Source organism: Podarcis bocagei (assembly GCF_964188305.1).
Source record: "Podarcis bocagei genome assembly, chromosome: 5".
In the NCBI taxonomy this organism is placed as follows: domain Eukaryota; kingdom Metazoa; phylum Chordata; class Lepidosauria; order Squamata; family Lacertidae; genus Podarcis; species Podarcis bocagei.
In genome coordinates this window covers 24559330-24576628 of record NC_138129.1, presented here as the reverse complement: position 1 = coordinate 24576628, position 17299 = coordinate 24559330, and positions in this window count along the sequence as shown.

Genomic DNA, 17299 nt, shown 5'->3' with positions numbered 1-17299 from the left:
GTGATAGGAATTTTATGGTCTTAAATATATAGTAATGTTCATAACTGCACATACATAGATCAGTACAGGAAGGCCAACGTGGAACCATTTTGATTCCTAAACTGACCAAATCCTTTCTCTGCAAGGTTAAAAATGGAAAAGCCTCCCCATTGTCTCTTCCTTTAATCTGTGTTTGAATAAGGTGTGAGCCTGTGACCTGGCCCAGGAAATAAGTATTTTAGCATTACAAAAGAATGGCCAGGCTCCCCAGAAAATCCAATCAAGGAACCTGCTAGACAGGAGATAAACAAGGAGAAGAGAAAAACAACATTTAAATTTCTGTGATGTAGGTGGGATGTATCTGAGGGGTGGTCTTAGGTCACACCCCTTCTGTGATGTATGCATAATGTTTCTGGGGGTGGTCCTGATCTAGAGAAGGGGAATTTCAAAAGTCTTTATAAGGCCTTGCCGGCCATTGTTCTGGGTCCTCTTCCTCTCCTGCGTGTGAGGGGGGTACCCTGTTGCAACAGATCAATAAAGATCAAGCTTACTAGCTGCTTTGCTTCTCAATATTCTCTGGTTGGCCTCTGTTATTTTCTCCTACCAATAGGGAACCTATGTAAGGACTCTATATGGGCTCTTGGATACCCCATAAGGGAAAAGGGCATATTTTTATTTACAACAGATGGCGACCACGCACGAAGGGACTTTTGGTTACCCGGATTCTGGAAACGAGGAAGGACTGGTTATCCAGCGCGCACCAGGCAGTTTGCCAGGAGGAATAGCCAGTCTTCCATCGGTCCCAGGGTCTGGCAATAACTTGGAGTTCAGCGAGGCTAACCAGAGGAAGCAAATCTTGATCAGGCCGGCCTTAAACAACCAGTCAAGAGATCCCAGGATCACCAGGACAGCGCTTGCGAAGTGAGTATGAGTAGGAAAAATGGGTAGTGGGGTGGGATTCTGCAAACCACAGCAAACCTATACTTCTCAAATCCTTACTTCTTTCCTCACTTTAACTCTTGAAAAAATTGCCTTCTACTCCTTTCTGTCCCCTCGATCTCAACACCAGCCTTAGCCCTTCGGAGTATGCCCAGGCAAAGGTTGTGTGTGATTTCTTCCACTTAACTCTGTATGCCAACCTATTCCTTCGGAGTTTTGCCCAGAAAGGTTGTGCAATTTCTTCTGCACTGAAAACTATAATTCCCAAAACTATAACTCCCAGGTGTAGCCGCACCTCTGCCATGGCGATCTTTGTTAGAGATGACCTGTGAGCGGAGAAAGCAAGGGCACCTGATTCCTTTCCTTCTTTGTCATTTCTGAGTCTCAATCTGGCATTGCAAGTGTGCAAGCGTTCAGTAGGGACTCTGAGTTAGATTGTAAAAGGCAGGGAGGTTGCTGTGAGTTGTAGAATAGAGATTAAGTGAGGTATCCCCAGGTTTTTTCCCTTGGATCCCCAAGTTTTCCCCTCGGAGATTTGTCCAGGTATCCCCAAGTTTTCCCTTGGATCCCCAAGTTTTCCCCTCGGAGATTTGTCCAGGTTTCCCCAAGTTTTCCCCTCGGATCCCCAGGTTTTCCCCTCGGAGATTTGTCCAGGTATCCCCAGGTTTTTTCCCTCGGATCCCCAGGTTTTCCCCTCGGAGATTTGTCCAGATATCCCCAGGTTTTTTCCCTTGGATCCCCAAGTTTTCCCATCGGAGATTTGTCCAGGTATCCCCAAGTTTTTTTGTCCAGGTTTCCCCTTTTCCGGACCCTTCGGAGTTTTGCCCAGGTCCAAAACCCTTTTAATTGAAAATGGGTGCACCTCAGTCAAAAGAAAAATAGTCCCCAGACCCCTGGCGTGAAAGAAGCCCAGTTGGTGCTTACTTCCCGCCTGGACTCTGACAGTCCCCTTCAATTTGTGTTTAAGAAACGTTTTTCCTGTGTTTAAATTGTACTTAGGTAACATCCAGCAGCTGCTTATCTTAAATGTGCCATCTAAAATAAAAATGCAAGCTTGCTCCAAATTCTAAATCTAAGGAAGCCATGTTGAGCCTTATCAGTCTTAAAAACAAGACAAAATGGAGAATGAAGTGTGCAAATGTTTGTTATTTGAGAGAGGCTCTAAAAGAGTTTTTCTCCCAAGTGGTAAAATCCTGTATACGTGCTACTTGTGTTCTGAAAGGAGGATTACCCCACCTCCTTTCTCTAGTTTCAGTGGGGAGGGTGAATGGTAAATGATGATGTGTTGTAACTTTTGAGTTTGTGAGTACACCTGTGTTCCAGTCTAAGTTAACCTAATGTTTCTGCTGCAAAAGCCTAGTTGAGCCAACTGCTCTCTCAAGCTAAAATGCAGTGTATGTATTTCATTAAGCATATGCCTATGAAAGTATGGTGTTCCTTCTAAGAAAAATATCTGAGTCCAGTTTTAACTTTGATCTGGTTGGACAGAAGAGTTATTGTAAGGCTCCTGATATCAGTCTCTATAAGACGTCCTGGCCTCTTTTCTTAGAACATGCCCCCCCTTGTTTCATTCTGTCTCTTTCAGGGTTTTTTCCCCTTCTCCTTCTTATTCTGTGCCAGGTAAATTTACTCCCGAGTAAGCTTCCTTTAAAGGAAACTGCAATGGGGGGGGGCATAAATTAGGCTTACTATTCCTCTGCAAGTTCAGGAAAAATTGTTCACTCTTGTATTCCTTTTAAATCAAATCTATGGCTGTTTAAACTTTGCTTTATAAAAGATCCTCTCCCTATCTTAGGAAAAATGTTAACTTCAATCTTCTTTTAAAGATAATTTCTATAGGAATTTTCACTCTTTAGTCTAAGGAAGTAAACACTCACTCAAACTAGCTTCAAGATCTGTATAGAATTGGGTACTTTTATTTTCCTTTTCCTTAGTACATGATAGGCGCATGGTTTGTGATAGGCGCATGGCTTGTGATCTCCTCCCCAGTTGTGTCTGTGTACATAAGTATGTGTGTGTTTCTGGTAGTACAAATCTTGCTATGAACCCTGTATTTTAGGGTTGGACTAGATGACCCCAGGTCCCTTTCAACTTTCCCAATTTGTGGCTGATGAGTTGAAATCCAGCCCAGATTGCTCTTTGTTTTTAAAGGTGAGACGTGAATGTGTGTGTTTCTGGTAGTACAAATCTTGCTGCGAAATCTTGCTGTGAACCCTATATTTTGGAGGGTTGGACTAGATGACCCCAGGGTCCCTTTCAACTCTCCCAATTTGTGGCTGTGTGTCTGCAAGCATTGGAGGGTAATTCTTAAATTCTGGTGTGGTAATGGAGTTGAAATTCAGCCTAGCTTTGCTTTTTAGTTTTAAAAGGTGAGAGGTAAAAGCCATGATGTTTTGAAGCACAACTGGTAATATCAAGCATTTGAGTGATTACAGTATTTATCATTTTGTCTACTATTTTTTTAATCAAACTTAAAAGTCAATTCAAAGTTTAAGCACATACAAATGAATAATCAAGTACAATTAGCCTTGGCCATTCCTGTAAATTAAGGCGCAGAAAATAATATTAATAATAATAATAATAATTTTTTGTCTGCAAATGGTAAGGCTGAAATGACTGAGAATGTTAAAAAATCCTATGAATTCTAACGCTCTGGCCATTTTTACTCATAAATAAGAGAGCGGTTGATTGTTCCGCGAATGGCCAGAGGGATATTAGCCCTTTCCTGTACATAAAGGAAGCTTGGGCTGAATGGTGAATACTTGAAATTGCTGAGTTTCTCTTTTTTGTTTTAAAATCTAACCCTATTTTAAAAAACCACTCCTTACCTGGCCATTTTTACTCATAAATAAGAGAGCGGTTGATTGTTCCGCGAATGACCAGATAAAATGACCAATAATGATAGCCCTTTCCTGTACATAAAGGAAGCTTGGGCTGAAATTGCTAGCTTTGGTGAATACTTAAATTGCTGAGTTTCTCTTTTTTGTTGTTTTAAAATCTAACCCTATTTTTAAAATCTACTCCTTACCTTTCCCTTCCTTATTCTAATTGAGCCAAAAGATGCAACATTTTCAATAGTATAAAAGGTTTGCTGAGACATGAACTCTGCACATGCACAGAGGCTAGATCAGCTAAAGAAGAGAGAGAGAGGAAGGGGGGAGCTGTAAGGGGGGAGAGGAGGTTTCTTCGAGAACTGCAGAGAGAAATTTATCCAAATGCAAAAACTTGGAACCATTGACCGAAATCACCCTAAATGTGTCTTTGCTCCAGGGCTACTTAAGACAATAGAGTTAAGTACTGGACATGCCAAATTCTTTTCACAGGTAAATATCAAAGCACTCCCACTGTGAGTTCCTCTCTTGAGTAGTTTCTCCCCCCCCCCAATGGGATTTAAATTTCATAAGTTTTTTTTTTTGTTGTGTGTGTGTGTGTATGTGTATATGCCTATGCATTTTAGGAACAGCATTTCCTGACAGACCTCTCACATGAAATAATTTTCCCTTTCAACAGGTGTGTATATGCCTATGCATTTTAGGAACAGCATTTCCTGACAGACCTCTCACATGAAATAATTTTCCCTTTTAACAGAGTGTCCTTTCTTTTCTCCCACAGCACAAATGATAATGAAGGGATGCAAACAGTGATTTAAATACTCTATAAAAAGTAAATGCATTTGTTTTTCCTTTTGTCTTTCTTCACTTAAAGCCAAACAGTCACTTTCTTTCTGTTCAGCAAAACAAGTCTGAATCCCTGCTATATTAGTTGATTTCCATCTATCTCTTTGTGGCTTTGACATTTTTTTTTAGGTTACAAATAATTTGTTTCGTTTATTAAGTTCGTTTTATCAGTTCTTCCATTATATATATGAAATTAATCGAAGCACAACCAAACATTGTTTGTGGAATGGTATTTGTTTACCTTTTTGCCTGAGCATTTCTTATTAATTCTGTCATTTTGGCTAGTGCAAGGTACCTGCACAACTTTAAATTGCCATTCATTTTTCTTGGTATTAACTCATTTCCCAGTATTAACATTACAGCTGATGATGTCACATCAAGAAACACTTTTATTTTCATTTGGGATGTTAGAATGCCAAAACAGATTACTTCAGGTTACTTCAGGTTGCTTATTAATTGTGTGTCTTAGCATTTATTTATTTTTGGTTCCTCATAGGTCATTTGTGTGTGTGTGTTTTACTTTGGGGACATGTTCATCACATGTTGAAAGTCAGTTTCATGAAGTTCTTTTATTGGATAGCACATGGTGAATTTTAAGTTTTCCCCATTGTTTTCCTTTTTTTTTCCAGTCTAGTAGTAATCTGCGTGGTTTTGATAATATATTTAATAATAGTTCTTTTCTGAATCTGATGTTTTTGTGTCAAGTTTGTTTTCATCTAACTGGTAATCTAATTTTTTGCTTTCCTTTTATTTTTTAACCTTTCTTGTATTTTTTACAGTTCTCTTTCTATACATGTGGAGTAATTTTTTATTTTATAATATGAAAAGAACAACAACAACAAAAATTAAGTGAAGGAAAGCAAACAAACTTAGCAGATAATAACAGTAATTATGTGGAAATGTGATAATAATATTGAAATAAATAAAATGCTTAATGTGCTAAGATTTTTTATTATTTGCAGCTTCCCATGGAAACTGGAGGACATCCTTTTGGCCTTTCGCCCCTTTCTTGTCTAACTGTGTTTTTAAGTCGCCCCAAAACCCTGCCCCCTCACAGGATATCACTTCTACAGATGTGCAATGATGAAAAGCAGCAACAACCCCTCAACTCACAAGACCTGCAACACCAGAGTTTTCAAAGTGCCCACAGTTATCTCTTTCAAAGGCTATAGACTGAGGGGGGAGGGGTTGAACTGACAAAGGGGGGAGGAGTTGAATTGCAAGGACATTTTTTCACTTGAACCTCAAGCCTCTGCTCCAGGATTCAAAAGATACATACGTAAAAGATCACAATTGTGTCAAGATATGCAACAGATATTTAATTATTTTGTTTTGTATTATGTGTTATTATGTAAGAATGTTGAAATGTGTCTGACAGTGTGATTTCCACAAAGGGGGGCAATTTTTTTTTCTGTGTGTAACTGTTTTTATGTTTAATGTCTTATTGCTTACACACCAATGGAGAATTCTCATGCATTTTATACTTTCTAATAGCTCACACTATTGTGTAGTCCAATGTTTAGATCAATTTATAACCACATTGTTCCACCTGGCACTCTGCCAACTTTCCCTATCCATTTTAAAATGTGCTAAAACTTGCTTTACCAAGGAGAAGCTTCTAAGAAACATGAAGGTGGATATGCTTTAGTTTAGCAGGAATGATTTCTTATAGACTTAAATTGACTTATTTGGACAACTGCCCTTGTTAAGAATGGTTTTCTATTAACAGATTGGTTTGAAGAGTTGAGAACCATGGGGCAAGATAAATTCAAATTGGACTCAGTTTGAATTGGGCAAGTGTATCCAGGCTGCAATTAGCTTTTTGGTCCTTTAAGTGCAAGTGAGCAACTTCTCATGAGCCCAAGACCACAGCCTATAATAAAATCCCATAGCTAAAGGCCAAGGCGAAGACCTCTCCCTCACGAGATGCCCAAACCAGTGCCAGCTATGGTGAATGCTAGGCAACATGGTTAAATGAAAGCCCTGAGGGGATTCAACAGACAGGATGTGTTGCTGTAGCACTATGTCAGTGTGAGACCACAGAAGAGCTACCTTGACACCTGAGAACACAAATGGCGGGGGGGAAGCAAACTGCACTTTTCAGTCATTAGTGGACCTTACCTTCCTGCTAGGTGTAAAGCATAGAACACTATTGAGTAAATGGTCTCTCCCAAAGTGTTAGAATGCCACAAGCAATTTAGTAGCAAAACGCAACATGTGTTATTTTTATATGATATATTCATACAAAGACATCCATTTACAACATACGATGTTATTATTTGTGGGGCAAAAATTTTTAAGAAAAATTCTAGCCCCAGAGGGGGGAATAATGTGATAGGAATTTTATGGTCTTAAATATATAGTAATGTTCATAACTGCACATACATAGATCAGTACAGGAAGGCCAACGTGGAACCATTTTGATTCCTAAACTGACCAAATCCTTTCTCTGCAAGGTTAAAAATGGAAAAGCCTCCCCATTGTCTCTTCCTTTAATCTGTGTTTGAATAAGGTGTGAGCCTGTGACCTGGCCCAGGAAATAAGTATTTTAGCATTACAAAAGAATGGCCAGGCTCCCCAGAAAATCCAATCAAGGAACCTGCTAGACAGGAGATAAACAAGGAGAAGAGAAAAACAACATTTAAATTTCTGTGATGTAGGTGGGATGTATCTGAGGGGTGGTCTTAGGTCACACCCCTTCTGTGATGTATGCATAATGTTTCTGGGGGTGGTCCTGATCTAGAGAAGGGGAATTTCAAAAGTCTTTATAAGGCCTTGCCGGCCATTGTTCTGGGTCCTCTTCCTCTCCTGCGTGTGAGGGGGGTACCCTGTTGCAACAGATCAATAAAGATCAAGCTTACTAGCTGCTTTGCTTCTCAATATTCTCTGGTTGGCCTCTGTTATTTTCTCCTACCAATAGGGAACCTATGTAAGGACTCTATATGGGCTCTTGGATACCCCATAAGGGAAAAGGGCATATTTTTATTTACAACAGGGCAGAACTGAGCAATCTGCAACTCAATTGGACTGTTAGTTAAGTATTTTTATTTATGTATTTATTTGATGGGGGCAGCTGCCCCCTCCCCAGCCCCTCTCTGGCTACACCCATGGAATGCTCTGATAGAAACCTAATCACGAGTTGTGACTTTTTATCCAGCTTAATGACAGAGGGCCTTGGGCAATGCAATCCTCAGTTACGGTATATACTATTTCCCCCTGAACCCATATGTGCTGTCACTTTCTATGACTTCTGCATATAAATAGGCAGCGTTCACCTGTCACAATAAAGCATTGTTTATGGTTTACCATTAGAGGGACGCGGTGGCGCTGTGGGTTAAACCACAGAGCCTAGGACTTGCCGATCAGAAGGTTGGCGGTTTGAATCCCCATGACGGGGTGAGCTCCTGTTGCTCAGTCCCTGCTCCTGCCAACCTAGCAGTTCGAAAGCACGTCAAAGTGCAAGTAGATAAATAGGTACCACTCTGGCGGGAAGATAAACAGCATTTCTGTGCGCTGCTCTGGTTTGCCAGAAGCGGCTTAGTGATGCTGGCCACATGACCCGGAAGCTGTACGCCGGCTCCCTCGGCCAATAAAGCGAGATGAGCACCACAACCCCAGAGTTGATCACGACTGGACCTAATGGTCAGGGGTCCCTTTACCTTTATGGTTTACCATGACCATGCTGAAGTCTCCTGTTTTGATCCTCCTCTCAGACTAGCAGGAGCAAACAAATCACAATAGTATTGCATCTGAACTGGAGATTGCGGTTGTTTTTGCTCCAAACAAACCACAATATCTAGCCAAGGTTTGTTCTTGTCTCACCAAATATTTGAGCAAAACAAACGATGAACCCTGGTTCAGATGTGCTCTAAGCCAGGGATCACAGTTTGTTGCTCCCACTGGCTAGAGGGGAAGAGCAAAGCTGGAATCATCTGAGCATTTCTTAACTGTGGCTTACTGTGATGTGTAAACTGGGCCATAAGATTTTTCCAGCATTGTGAAGCAAGGTAAGAATACTGTACCAATTTATCGTAAGGAAACCTTTCAGGGACCAGATGCTGTGTATGACTGAAAAGCGGTAACCATGTTCTTGGTATGAAAACCACATGTTAGGAATTGATGCAACCCAGAATGGTCTCAACTTGCAAATGGTGAGGGAAAAAACTTCAGTGCATGTTCAGGAAACGGTGCTGAATTCATGCAAATACTGTGAGGTCAGGAAACACACCGGCATTTCGTTATTACCCAGTGACCTCAAGCCAGAGACTTAAAAAAACAAAAACAAACCCATCATTGTGGTCACAGACCAGAGCAACCTAGTTGTGTGCACTTTCAGTTTGAATGCAAATATTAAAGGGGAACAAAACCCCTTTGCTAATAAGATTATATCGTACGTGATTAAAAATAATGCTGTTGCAACCCAACGTTGTCTATAGACAGGAGCTGAATTTTAGTTCTGTGAATGTTGGGAAAGGAGGAAGATGAGAGGAGGGGAAATGGAATGGAGTGGTTGAACAAGCATCATCACACACTGCAACATTTTGTTGCAGCCCCAGCGTATCTAGCGCTATTGTTATCTTTTAACGTATTAATGCTGATTGTTATGTTGAGTTGTAGCCAATGCTAGTCTTACTCAGAGAAGACACATTGAAATTAATGAACATGACTAACATAGGTCCATTAATTTCAGCCTGTCAACTCTGAATAAAACTAAGTTGGCTACAAACTATTGTATGTACAGTGGTACTTCAGGTTACATGCGCTTCAGATTACAGACTCCGCTAACCCAGAAATAGTTAAGAACTTTGCTTCAGGATGAGAACAGAAATCATTCTGCGGCAGCGTAGTGGCAGCAGGAGGCCTCATTAGCTAAAGTGGTGCTTCGGGTTTAGAACAGTTTCAGGTTAAGAACAGACCTCCGGAACGAAGTAAGTACTTAACCTGAGGTACCACCGTATATATATTATTGTATTGTACTTCAGACATTATTTTAATACAAAAGTGAGATTGATACAACAACTAAACTACAACTAAACTAAACTACTTTTGGTTGCGTACACACCACACATTTAATATACATTGCTATGTGAAGTGAATGTTTGCAGCTTTCCCAAGAGTGGAGATATCTGCTGAATGACCTTCCTTTTTTTACTGCTTTTTATGATAATTAGGTTGTCTTATCTGCTGGTATTGTCTGCCTCCTATTATCTCTGAAATGTTCTATTCTTTCTTTCTTTCTTTCTTTCTTTCTTTCTTTCTTTCTTTCTTTCTTTCTTTCTTTCTTTCCTTCTTTCTTTCTTTTTTGATTAGATTAATGGATTTGTATGTTGCTCCTTTTGTATTCTAATTCCCTACCCTGCTTTGGGGGCCTTGCAGGGAGCAGCAGAAATAATACTAGCAGAAGAAATTCAAAGGCAGGCTTTAATACATGTTAAGCTTGGCAAGAATTTTGTATGCAAATGCCTGGAAGGCAAGACAATAAGAAACACTTAGGAAAATATGGGGACAACTGGGGATAATTAAACTGAAAATTATGTTTAAAAAGTTAGGTAAAGATGTACTAAATAGTTGGAAACCAGCTGTGGAATATGTAAAAAAAAACCAGCCATCCTGGATTTAGCTGGGACAGGGATTGATTGTATGCTACTATAATATATAAGATTTAATAAATTTTGAATTTAGCTATTTTTGTAGTTAATTAGTGCTTCTTTCCCCCTTATTAACTGTGTGTATATATATCTATATCTTTAAACTTTGGTAGTAGTTTCTACTTAACTAAGCTCCTTAACTTAACACAGCTCCTATGCTTCAGCCAGAATGGTCAGTGGTCGGACAAAAGATTCCTGCATTGCAGAAGGCTGGACATGACCCTCATGTTCATTCCCTCCTAACTCTACAACTCTATGACAGGAGTTGGAGTTCTACAACATGAGGACAGGGATACAGCTTCCTCATTCATGTCGCAGAGATTTATCCCAGTCTGTAAATGTACAGGCTACTGAAGTCTACAGAAAACTATTTGGCAGGAAATCATTATTTGATTTTAATCCTTCTAGCCATAGGGTTTAGGACTTTGAGGTCTGGGGCCACAGTTTAGTTGCATTAATCAACAACCACATCGATAGCACCAGGTGTCAACTGTCATCAGAGCTGCGCCATGGAACATTAAAGCAACATCATGCAGTTCAGGGAGGAGACAGGAGGAGAATTTTTTTTCACTCAACTACGAATCTCACTTGGTGACCTTGAACCAGTTACACTCCTTCAGCCTGTCCTTGCAGGAAAGGCAGCATACATAACAAGGCAAGTAACAAGGATCAGACTGTCAAAAGTAACAATGGGATATAAAATTACAAAGTAAAATCTGTTTACTAGACCTTACAGAATATTAGACAAAGTATTCTGCTGAGTTTAACTGAACAATGATCAGATAAAAACTGTTATGATGATAACAGGCGCCTTATTCTTCCTTTAAGAAAATTAACATTTTCTCAGTATACAGGATAAATCAAAGTATGGTAGTCGTTATTTCACTTTCCATCTTCTAGCCTGCCTTTATTAGTTGCCATTGCATTTTCCACTAAATCGACCAAGAGAAAATGACTTAGTAGCCTTATGTGGTTTTTGGTTTTGGTATGAGTCATGAAAAACCTCTATACACCTAAAACCTGAACTGTCACCAAATAAATAAATCTCTTATAGCCTGATCCTATGCATGTTTACCCAGAAGCAAATCCAATTGTGTCCCCTGGATTTACTCGTAATGAAATTTGCACAGGATTTTACAGTTAATTATGTCAGATGAGTTTCAACCTATGAGCAAATTTGCTTAGATTTGAATACGAATTGTTCTGAATAGATAAGAGTATTTTAGTTTATGAATGCCACAATATCTTAAAAGAGGTGTTCATTCTGGGACAAAAGGAGGAATGCCTCTTCTAGAATGACATCTGCCATAGTAAGGATTTTATTTCACATTACAGTATTGAACTTGGTCAGCATTTTAGTCAACCAGAAGGTTTGAGTTTATGAATCAAAATTGATGAACAGTTCAGCTAGCCTGACAAAAAATATCCACTCTGATTGATCAAAGATGATCTGCACACAGATTCCCCTCAATGGCGTCCTGGGCATACAAAAAGGTTGTGTGTAGGATTAAACACACACAAACATGGGGGCTACAGTACTCCTTGCTTGATTCTGCCCCCATTCCTTGCACAAAACATGCATTGTTAGAGCTAATCACTTCTTTGGCATTGAGCACTCAGGTTCATATTCCCCATTTCTTGCCATGGTTGTTTGCCATTTACAAGCGTGTGCATGAAGATCCTAACCTAACAGCTTGGTACATTGCACATGGATTTGCTGCCCCAAACCACCAGACTAGGGCTGCGTTCACACAATTAAAGCACATTCAAACCACACACACCCTTCAAAGAATTATGGGCCCTGTAGTTTACCCCTCACAGAGTTACAACTCTCATCAAGCCTTAACAAACCTCAGTGCCCAGAATTCTTTGAGAAGGGGCAGGAATGTTTCTTTAAAGCTATAATGTGTACACATCTTAAGGCTGCAGTTCTATATATACATATCCTTCTCATGGAGTAAGTCCCCCTGCACTCAATGTAGACATTGCTCTGTCATCCACAGATATATTGCCTGCTAGTAGAAGCTAAGTAATCAGAGTACTGTATTTATATCAGGATGTGGAAATAGTTATGTTAGTAGTATGTGATTATGTCCATGAAATGGGAGGTTTGAAGGGAGTCCCTAAATTCACAACTGAATAACCCTTAACAAACAGCCTTTGTGAACTGTTTCAGATGTGTGGATAGGATAGTATTGTGCAGACAAAAAGTACTTGCAAGGAAGCATCTGCTATGTATTTTCTGTTGTTCCTTGTTGTTTCTTCTTCCTTGAACCTCCCATTGTGAGCAGCCCTTTTTAATTTCCCAATGAACTATTGTCAACATTAACTCCGGCTCACCCCTTTGTTATAATTGGTTATTACTTGTTTACTGGCAACAAATTGCACAGCGCAACACAAATACGAATAGGCTTCTTCTAAAGGGCAGCGTTCACAGCATGAAAGATGGAAAAGGTAGGTTAATGGAAATAAAGAGGGAAGACCAGGAAGGGAGATGACGACCTTTTCTACACAATCAGCCTTTTGTACAGTAAGTGTGCATTACTTACAGATTTGGATAGACACTACCCGCTCAGCTTCCCTTGCGGTTGTGCTTCTGGGGAAATGGCATTTTCCAAGCACTTGCACTACAGTATTTTGTACTTTGGAAAACTTTATACCTCACCCATCACTTTCCATTGTGCTCGTCATGGATTTTTGTTTGTTGATAAGGGCACCTACTATAGAAGCTCCCTGTGAATTTATTACTAGCAACTGCAGTCCCTGCCATTTTGTGAACTTGTTTCCTTGTTGCCTTTAATTCTGAAATTCCTTAGTTGCTATGCATTGGTATTTTGTGCAACCGCACTACAAACCTCCTGCAATCCCACCTGTACACATGTGCAGGAACATTGATTGAGTGTCAAAGAGTAGCCCTGCTATTTGAGGATCACCTTTTACCCTTTTCTTTTAACATTTAGGGGAGTTTGTGTGTGTCCCCTCCAGGGGTGGCCCAGCCCATTTCGTCATCTGAGGTGAGACAGGAATGCATCGCTCCTTAGCTCCCCTTGCCATGCTGCGCTGAAACTCAGCAAGAGTGGGGCATTCCACAAGGCTTTGCAGCTCGTCTTCTCTGCCCCAGAGATGGGGAAGGCAAATGGCAACACCGTGTGCCGGAACACCTCCCTCTCACCAAAACTCAGCCATGGAGCAGGATGTTTTCTGGTGGCAGTGGAAGCAGTGGGGTGCTGCCTCTTGCCCTTCTGCTGCCTAATACACCAAAGAAAATCCCCTGTGTTGCAAAACAGAACACTCTAAAACAACAACAAGCAACCCTTTGGCTACTAAATAGTAACAAAATCTTTATAATATTATACTGTTTCACAAATTCATAAACAGACGTATAATATGGGCATGGAGTCACAAATAATAGGTAACAAATAAATGTTCCATAAACAAGAATAGTAGGCGTGGTAAGTCACTGTCCAAGATCACTAATATGGAGGCAAAAAGCCTTTCCACAGTCAATATCCTAGATAGGTGCTCCAAACATAGTAGTAGGGTACTCCGAGCACAGCTGCAAACAGAACAGTTCTTCCAGGATAATGAACTGTTTCAATGATAATTCTTCATCGGCTGGCAATGATATGAAATATATTACATTCAAATGCAATACAGAGATTGAAATGACAGGCCTGCATATGAACAACCAATAATAAATACATACCAAATTAATTGTCCCCAAAGGTACATCAAATAGCCATGGATCAGCAATCACTTAAAAGTGTAGCATTATAAAGGCTATCCACCGGTGCAATGAATCACATATAATTTCAGGAAATTTAAAGCTACAGTACCCAATATCTAGCAAACAGAACACAAACAGTAGCCATCTTATCAAAGAACTTAAATAAAACAATTGAAATCTAATTCAGTATTCAAACACCCTGGGTGCAGAGATTAAAAATAGGTAAGTCTGGTTTCTTGTTGGTGCAGTAATTTGACATGATCACTCATCCCAAATTTTCTCTGATTAACCCATAGGACTGTGTAAAGTAGGTCTGTATCTGCATGATGTTGTTTTACAAAGTGCTCAACTAAAGGTGTCTCCTGGTGGCAGCAGAAGCAATGGGGGTAGACAGAGTGCTTCCTCTTGCCCATCTGCTGCCTAAGACTGCTTCTGTAGAGACTGAAATGGCTAAATCACTTAGTTAACTTGTCTTGAAAAGAAACTGCTAGGCAGAAAGGAAACAAGGCTTGTATTGCGTTTGAATCCTTTGTGGTGGCTTCTGCATTGGGGTTGCCACCTTGCACGCAATAACTGCATGTTGATTCACACCTTGTTATTACTGACCCCCACTAAGGAAACCTAGATATTTCCCTGCACCTCATGGTTCCCCCCATTCTTCTCCCAAAGTTCATATCTACAGGAACAGTCCTAGCCCAGAACACTTTGCTCTCCATGGGCCTTGGAGAAAACAGACAAACATGCACACCCTCCAGCAATCTTTTCATGCATTTGCAGCCCCCTGCCATACCTGGTTCATGTGTTTGAATGCAGAAACCCCCAGCTTCAATCTCTGATGCTTATACGTAGGGCTAGGGAAAAACTCTTATCTGAATCCTTGGAGAGACACTGCCAATCAGTCGAGATAATACTGAGCTTGATGGACCAATGGCCTGACTTTGTAAAAGGCAACTTATGTTCCTAAAATGGTTGGATCAACAGCAGGCACAAAGAATTCAGAAGGCACTAGTAGTGGAATCTGTTTATACTCCTCTAGAACAACCCCAAGCGACACGCGGCTGCTAATGTGTTAACAAAGTATTTATACACAATTCATAAACAGAAAATATATGAGAGTCACAAATAATAGGAGTCAAATAAATGTCCAATGAACAAAAATAGGAGGCGTAGTTGGTCAGTATCAAGGAACACTGAGATGGAGGCAAAATGCCTTTCAACTTTCAAAATCCTGCAAATATGCGGTGATAGGTGCGCCAAACATAGAAGAGTTTTTCCGGATAACGAACTGTTTCAATAATGATTCTTCATCAGCTGACAATAATAGAAATTGAAATACATTAAATTCAAATACAATACAGAAATTGAAATGACAGACCTGTATATATGCAAACAATAATAAATAATAAATAAATTGTCCCTATGGGTACATCAAGTAGCAATGGATCAGCAATCACTTGATAGTGTAATAAGCTGATACTGTAGGCATAACCCTAGTAGCATCATAAAGGCTACCCACAGGTGCACTGAATCACATACAATTTTAGGAAATTTTAAAGGTACAGTATCCAAAATTTAGCACAGAGAACACAAACAGTAGCCATCTTGTCAGAAAACTTAAATAAAACAATTGAAGTCGAATTCAGTCTTCAACACCCCCCCCCAAGTGCAGGGATTAAAATAGGTAAATCAATCTAGTTTCTTGTTGGTGTAGTAATTTGACATAATCTCTCATCATCCCAAATTCTCTCTGATTAAACCAAAGGACCGTGTAAAGTAGGTCTGTATCTGTATGATGGTGTTTCACAAAGTGCTCAACTAGAAGTGCTTCCATGATTTGATTCCTAATGTGGGATCGATGCTCTCCTATAGAGACACCGAACGCTTGTGTCGTCGATCCAATGTAAAGCAGATTGCAAGGGCATTTTATAATTAGGTATACACCTCTAGAGCAGATTACATCCCCATGCAAGAGTCGCTGATGGGTAGTCTCACCTGGTCACAGCCTGCCTCAGGCAAATTACTCTCTCAGAGTTGTTTCACGCTGTATGGAGCAGATTTTTTTTTTAAAGACATCTGCCTGGGATTTTAGGAAAGGGAAATTATGTACACTGGACTCCACATCTGGAATCTTCTGTACTCTCTGTATCTGCTATTTATCTTCTTTTGCTAAAACCTGATGTGGGTTGGCTGCAACCTCCACAGGCTGCCTGAAAATTGCAGCTACCTATCAGCAGCTATCAATCATGTGCTGCGTAGAGTTGCCACTTCCTACTCAAGTGCTAAATTTCCCCATCATTGCAACTCCATGATGAGGAACCATCACACCTCTGGAATTTCCCTCTGTCCCACAGCCTGGCACATCAGGAAACAAGGTCTCTCAGCCTTTCCCTGTCTGGAAAATGAGTACCTATAGGAGGGCCTCATGGGTTGTTTTGAGGCACCTCACACACTTTGAGGTCCAATTGCAGATCCTTGTGGTGATCGGTCATCACTCAGCATTAAGCACCCAGGCCAACAAGTGACAAAAATCTGAGGTGCTCTGTGGTTATATCCACACCACACATTTAAAGCACGTGTTTTCCCCAATCCCAAAGAATCCTGGGAACTGTTGTTTGTTAAGGGTGCCGGAAATTGTAACTTTGTGAGAGCTGAAGTACAGTTCCCAGGATTCTTGGTGGGAAGCCATGCGCTTTAAATGTATGGTGTGCATGAGTGGAATACAGTGGTACCTTGGGTTAAGTACTTAATTCGTTCCGGAGGTCCGTTCTGAACCTGAAGCTGTTCTTAACCTGAAGCACCACTTTAGCTAATGGAGCCTCCCACTGCCGCTGCGCCGCCGGAGCACAATTTCTGTCCTCATCCTGAAGCAAAGTTCTTAACCCGAGGTACCATTTCTGGGTTAGCGGAGTCTGTAACCTGAAGCATATGTAACCTGAAGTACCACTGTATAACTTTTCAGTTAAAAAAAAAATTAAAACATTAGCTAAAGTTTCTGTTAACTGCAGCATGGCTTGTAATTATGCAACACTGGAAAACAGAAAAGGAGATTCCTCTGCACAACCGGATCAATAATGTTTGGGAAGTGTTCAACTTGGAGACACAGAAAGCAGTGGGAGAGGGTTAGAATAATAGAATTGTAGAGTTGGAAATGGGATAATTTTGGCATCTGTGGCATCCCCTTTTTTCACATTTTTTCACCTGCCCCCCATCCCAACAGTGCATGTTTGTGAGTAAGGGAGTGGGGGCTATGTTTTTATTCAGAACTAGCCTTAGAACTGGACTCAGGTTGCAACGATTTATGTATGCAAAATGCCTATTAGTTTATATCC